Source organism: Sus scrofa, chromosome 14, assembly GCF_054392235.1.
Source record: "Sus scrofa isolate SSC_HxYL_T2T_F1_AM1 chromosome 14, Sscrofa_HxYL_maternal_Yorkshire_Landrace_v2.0, whole genome shotgun sequence".
NCBI lineage: Eukaryota > Metazoa > Chordata > Mammalia > Artiodactyla > Suidae > Sus > Sus scrofa.
Window position 1 is genome coordinate 104,179,481 of NC_139396.1, and position 6,079 is coordinate 104,185,559.

General features: G+C 38.5%; 1 pseudogene; it reads right to left on the bottom strand.

Annotated features, from left to right (window-relative positions):
* Positions 1-5,280: 5,280 nt before the first annotated feature.
* Positions 5,281-5,851, bottom strand: LOC100622155 (protein-L-histidine N-pros-methyltransferase pseudogene; annotated as a pseudogene).
* Between the last annotated feature and the right edge of the window lie 228 nt (positions 5,852-6,079).

Below are 6,079 nucleotides of genomic sequence, written 5' to 3' on the forward strand. Positions count from 1 at the left end.
CATTGTATATCCTTGCCTCCTTTGTCATGGATGAGTTGACTGTAGGTGTGTGGGTTGAATTCTGGGCTCTCTATCCTGTTCCACTGATCTATATTTCTGTCTTTGTGCCAGTACCATATGGTTTTGATGACTGTTGCTTTGTAGTATAGTCTGAAGTCCGGGAGCCTGATTCCTCCAGTTCCATTTTTCTTTTTCAGGATGTCTTTGGCTATTCTGGGTCTTTTGTGCTTCCAAAGAAACTTTAAAATATTTCGTTCGAGTTCTGTGAAAAATGTCCTTGGTACTTTGATAGGGATTGCATTGAATCTGTAGATTGCCTTAGGTAGTATAGTCATTTTGATAGTATTGACTCTTCCAATCCAAGAGCATGGTATATCTTTCCATCTATTTGTGTCATCTTTGATTTCTTTCATCAGGGTCTTATAGTTTTCAGAGTACAGGTCTTTTGTCTCCTTAGGTAGGTAAGAATAAAATACTCCTAGGTATTTTATTCTTTTGGATGCGATGGTAAACGGGATTTCTTCCCTAACTTCTTTTCCTGATCTTTCATTATTAGTATATAGAAATGCAGTCGATTTCTGTGTGTTAATTTTGTATCCTGCAACTTTGCCAAATTCACAGATGAGCTCCAACAGTTTTCTGGTAGAGTTTTTAGGATCTCTAGGTATAGTATCATGTCATATGGAAATAGTAATAGTTTTACTTCTTCCTTTCCAATTTGGAGTCCTTTTATCTCTTTTACTTCTCTGATTGCTGTGGCTAGGACTTCCAAAACTATGTTGAAGAGTAGTGGTGAGAGCGGACATCCTTGTTTTATTCCTGATCTTAGTGGAAATTCTTTCAGCTTTTCACCATTGAAAATGATGTTAGCTGTGGGTCTGTCATATATGGCCTTTATCATGTTGAGGTAGGTTCCCGTTATGCCCACTTTCTGAAGGGTTTTTATCAGAATTGGGTGTTGGATTTTGTCAAAGGCTTTTTCTGCAACTATTGAGAGGATCATATGGTTTTTATTCTTCAGTTTGTTAATGTGGTGTATCACACCGATGGATTTGCGGATATTGAAGAACCCTTGCATCCCTGGGATAAATCCCACTTGATCATGATGTACAATCCTTTTAATGTATTGTTGGATGTGGATTGCTAGTATTTTGTTGAGGATTTCTGCATCGATGTTCATCAGTGAAATTGGCCTATAGTTTTCTTTTTTTGTGTGGTATTTTTGTCTGGTTTTGGTATCAGGATGATGGTGGCTTCATAGAATGAGTTTGGGAGTGTCCCTTCCTCTGCAATTTTTTGGAATAGTTTCAGAAGGAGAGGTGTTAGCTCTTCTCTAAATGTTTGATAGAATTTGCCTGTGAAGCCAGCTGGTCCTGGACTTTTGTTTGTTGGAAGTTTTTTAATCATAGTTTCAATTTCAGTTCTTGTGATTGGTTCTTTCATCTTTTCTATTTCATCTTGGTTTAGTCGTGGAAGATTGTACCTTTCTAAGAATTTGTCCATTTCTTCTAGGTTTTCCATTTTATTGGCATATAGTTGTATATAGTAGTCTCTTATGAGCCTTTGTATTTCTGTGATGTCTGTTGTTACTTCTCCTTTTTCATTTCTAATTTTATTGATTCGAGTCTTCTCTCTTTTTTTCTTGATAAGTCTGGCTAAGGGTTTATCAATTTTGTTGATCTTTTCAAAGAACCAGCTTTTCGTTTCACTGATCTTTTCTATGGTTTTCTTCATTTCTATTTCATTGATTTCTGCTCTGATCTTTACGATTTCTTTCTTTCTACTAACTTTAGGTCTTGTCTGTTCTTCTCTCTCGAGCTGCGTTAGATGTAAAGTTAGCATGTTTATTTAAGCTTTTTCTTGTTTCCTGAGGTGGACTTGTATTGCTATAAACTTTCCTCTTAGAATGGCTTTTGCTGCATCCCACAAGTTTTGGAGTGTCGTATCTTTGTTGTCATTTGCTTTTAGGTATTTTTTAATTTCCTCTTTGATTTCTTCAGTGATCCATTGGTTGTTTAGTAGCATGTTGTTGAGTCTCCATGTGTTTGTGTTTTTTGCAGTTTTTTTCTTATTGTATTTCCAGTTGTATAGTGTTGTGGTCGGAAAAGATGCTTGATATGATTTCAATTTTCTTAAAGTTACCAAGGTTGAATTTGTAGCCCAGAATGTGATTGATCTTAGAGAATGTTCCATGTGCACTTGAGAAGAATGTGTATTTTGTTGTTTCTGGATGGAATGTCCTATAAATATCTGTTAAGTCCAAATGGTCTAATGCGTCATTCAGGGCCTGTGTTTCCTTATTGATTTTCTGTCTGGATGATGTGTCTATTGTTGTAAGTGGGGTGTTAAAGTCCCCGACTATGATTTTGTTATTGTCAATTTCTCCTTTTAAGGTTGTTAGCAGTTGCCTTATATATTGTGATGAACCTATATTGGGTGCGTAAATATTTAAAATTATTATATCTTCTTGGATTGATCCTTTGATCATTACTTAATGTCCTTCTTTGTCCCTTAAAATATTCCTCATTTTAAAGTCTATTTTGTCTGATATGGGTATTGCTACTCCAACTTTCTTTTGATCCCCGTTTGCATGGAATATTTTCTTCCATCCTCTCACTTTTAATTTGTATGTGTCCCTAGAAATGAAGTGGGTCTCTTGAAGACAGCATATATATGGGTCTTGTTTTAGTATCCATTCAGCCAGTGTATGTCTTTTGGTTAGGGCACTTATTCCATTCACATTTAAGGTAATTATTGATATGTATGTTCTTATTGCCATTTTATTAATTGCTTTGGATTTGTTTTTGTTGCTCTTTTTTCTTTCCTTCTTCTCTTGTTCTTTTCTGCCTAGAGAAGTTCCTTTAGTATTTGTTGTAAGGCTCTTTAGTGTTACTGAATTCTCTCAGCTTTGTTTCTCTGTGAATGTTTTGATTTCTCCTTCAAATCTGAATGAGAGCCTTGCTGAGTAGAGGAATCTTGGTTGGAGGTTTTTTCCTTTCATCACGTTGAGTATATCATGCCACTCCCTTCTGGCCTGCAGAGTTTCTGCTGAAAAATCTGCTGATAACCTTATTGGGGTTCCCGTGTATGTTATTTGTTTCTTTTCCCTAGCTGCTTTCAAGGTTTTGTCTTTGTCTTTAATTTTGGTCAGTTTGATTAATATGTGTCTCAGTGTGTTCCTCCTTGGGTTTGCTTTATATGGTACTCGTTGTGCTTCCTGGATTTGAGTGAGTGATTCCTTTCCCGTGTTAGGGCAGTTTTCGGCTATTATCTCTTGGAATATTTTTTCTGTCTCCTTCTCTCTCTCTTCTTCTGGCACCCCTATAATATGGATGTTGGAGCATTTAACGTTGTCCCAGAGTTCTCTGAGACTCTCTTCATTTGTTTTCGATCTTTTTTCTCTTTTCTGTTCCGCCTCCATAATTTCCACTAATCTGTCCTCCACCTCGCTTATTTATTCTCCTGTATTCTGCTGTTAGCTGCTTCTAATGAATTTTTTATTTCAGTTATTGTATTTTGCATCTCTTCTTGTTTAAGTATTATACCTTGTATCTCTTTGGTCAGTGTTTCCTGTAAGTTATCCGTCTTTGCCTCCAGTTTCTTTCCAATGTCTTGCATCCTCTTCAGCATCAACAGTCTAAAGTCTTTTTCCTGGAGGCTGAGAATCTCCTGATCACTTAGCTGTTTTTCTGTTTTTTTTTTCTTTCTCCCTTGTCTGAGTTATAGTTCTCTGTCTTTTCATTTTTATAGGTTTTTGGTGTGGTGACCTTTTTGCAGAAACAGAGTTGTAGCCTCTCTTACTTCTGGTGTCTGCCCCCCTTGGGGCTGAAGTTGGTACAGGGGCTTGCTATAGGCTTCCTGATGGAAGGGACTGGTGTCTGATCACTGGTAGGTGGGCCTGATTCCTATCCCTCTGGTTGATGTTGCTTTGTCTCTGGGTGAGATTAGAGGTGGCTGTGTGCCTGGGGGGTCTTTTATGGCCGCACTTGGGGCATATGAAAGTTCTCAGGCTAGGGGTTGAATCACAGCTGCAGCTACCAGTCTACACCACAGTCAAGCAATATCAGATCCAAGCTGCATCTGTGACCTATACTGCAGCTTGTTACATCACTGGATCCTTAACCCACTGACCTAGGCCAGGGATCCAATCCACATTCTCACAGACACTGTACCAGGTTCTTTAACCACTGGGCCACAAGTGGAACTCCTGATTTTTTTTTTATGTGGTTAATTTAGAGGTGGTTAATTTAAAGTAAAAATTCAATAAATGTTAGCCGTTCTACTTTTTTTTTTGTCTTTTTTTTTTTTTTTCCAGGGCCACACCCGTGGCATATGGAGGTTCCCAGGCTAGAGGTCTAATCAGAGCTATAGCCGCTGGCCTATGCCAGAGCCATAGCAACATGGTATCTGAGCTACATCTGCAAACTACACCACAGCCCATGGCAATGCCAGATCCTTAACCCACTGAACAAGGCCAGGGATCGAACCTGCAACCTCATAGTTTCTAGTTGGATTCATTAACCACTGAGCAACAACAGGAGCTGTTCTACTCTTTATTGTTACACTTCAGTGAACCAAGTGCTATGATATGAGAGGAAGAAGCAAGCAAATGGTTAAAATTCAGTTTGAGGAAATAACATATATTCAATGGGCAATTTACATAAAACCATCTCACCAAAACTCAGAGTGCTCAAAGCCAATTTGCTGAATCTTCAGTTTGCCATTCACCAAATGTGTGGAGTGTAGCTTTAGTGCTTCAATAAATCTTTATTTTGTTTTTTTTTATCTCCAAAAAAGTTTATTAGCATGATTAAAAACATTTTCTTGAATAATGACAGAAGTTCTAAATATGAGAGAGCATCAGTGGCTATATCTCATAATCAATACTTGCAATTGGATGGACAGCTTTATTGCCAGTCTTCATTTTATTAAAAACTATCCATATATTTATTGATTCCATGTGAAGTCCTGACTGTTGCTTTGACTGCAAATGAGTCCTCATGCAATTAAGTGTAAAAAATATCTTCCATCATTGGAGAGTGACCTGCATTACTGAGTCAAGAGTTGATAAAAATCCTCAAAGAGTTGAGTTTTTGTTTTTAAAAAACATTACTTTCACACACTACAAAGAAATAATTAGTATTTTGGCTTTTAAAATGCCTACATGATATTCAGAATGGCAGTCCCCAAAGGTTGTCCCTTCACATAATTTAGAATGCAAACCCTCTTCTGGAGCATATGTTCATAGGGTGTACTCTGAAGACTTAAATCTCCACACATTTATACTGGTTTGAGAACAAAGACAGTATCATCCAAAACATAGTAGTCATTATACATGTTGCCTTTGCACAGGTATGGCAGTCTAGTGAGCGCTTTGATAACCAAACCAGCTTTTCTGAAAATTTCAGGCAGACTATTCACTTTTCTTCCCAATTCTGTCCCTTGAGTGCCAAAATTTCTGAGGGTTTATTCCACTGGCCACCTATGTTTTCCACATACAGATGAAAGGGTAACACCAGAGCAGGGATGACCCTGTCTCTGTTTGGCTCCAAGACACTTCTAATATCTTTTAGCAAAGTCAGAGGCTATCACAGTGGTCCAGCAAATTCGAGCAGTTGATGACATCATACTGGAACCCTGTATTCTGCCACTCATTTATACCCAGCACTCTGTACTTTTTCTTCTGAAGCTGCCATATCATCATTTCCAACAGCTCGGTGGCATAAATTTCTTCAAAATGAGAGCTCATGATTTTTGTGATTTCGCCATCTCCAGCAAGAATTCTATGGGTTTTCCAGTCTGGATTAATTTTAATCAGTCTCTGAAACTAATCTGGTGAAAACACAAACATAGCAACCTACTGATAGATGTTATAGATGTAAACAGGCACTGGTGGTTGTCCTTCCTGCTGCCCATGGCCACCGCTGGTCTGCCAAGGCCGTTCATCATGTTCAGGGTGAGCAGGTGAGTGGGCTCTGCAGCATCCACGTCCTCTTCACCAGCCACACAGATGCCAGCTCAGGCATAGCCAGCCCACAAACAGTCTCATGGGGGCCATGGCTGCTCACTCAGATCACCG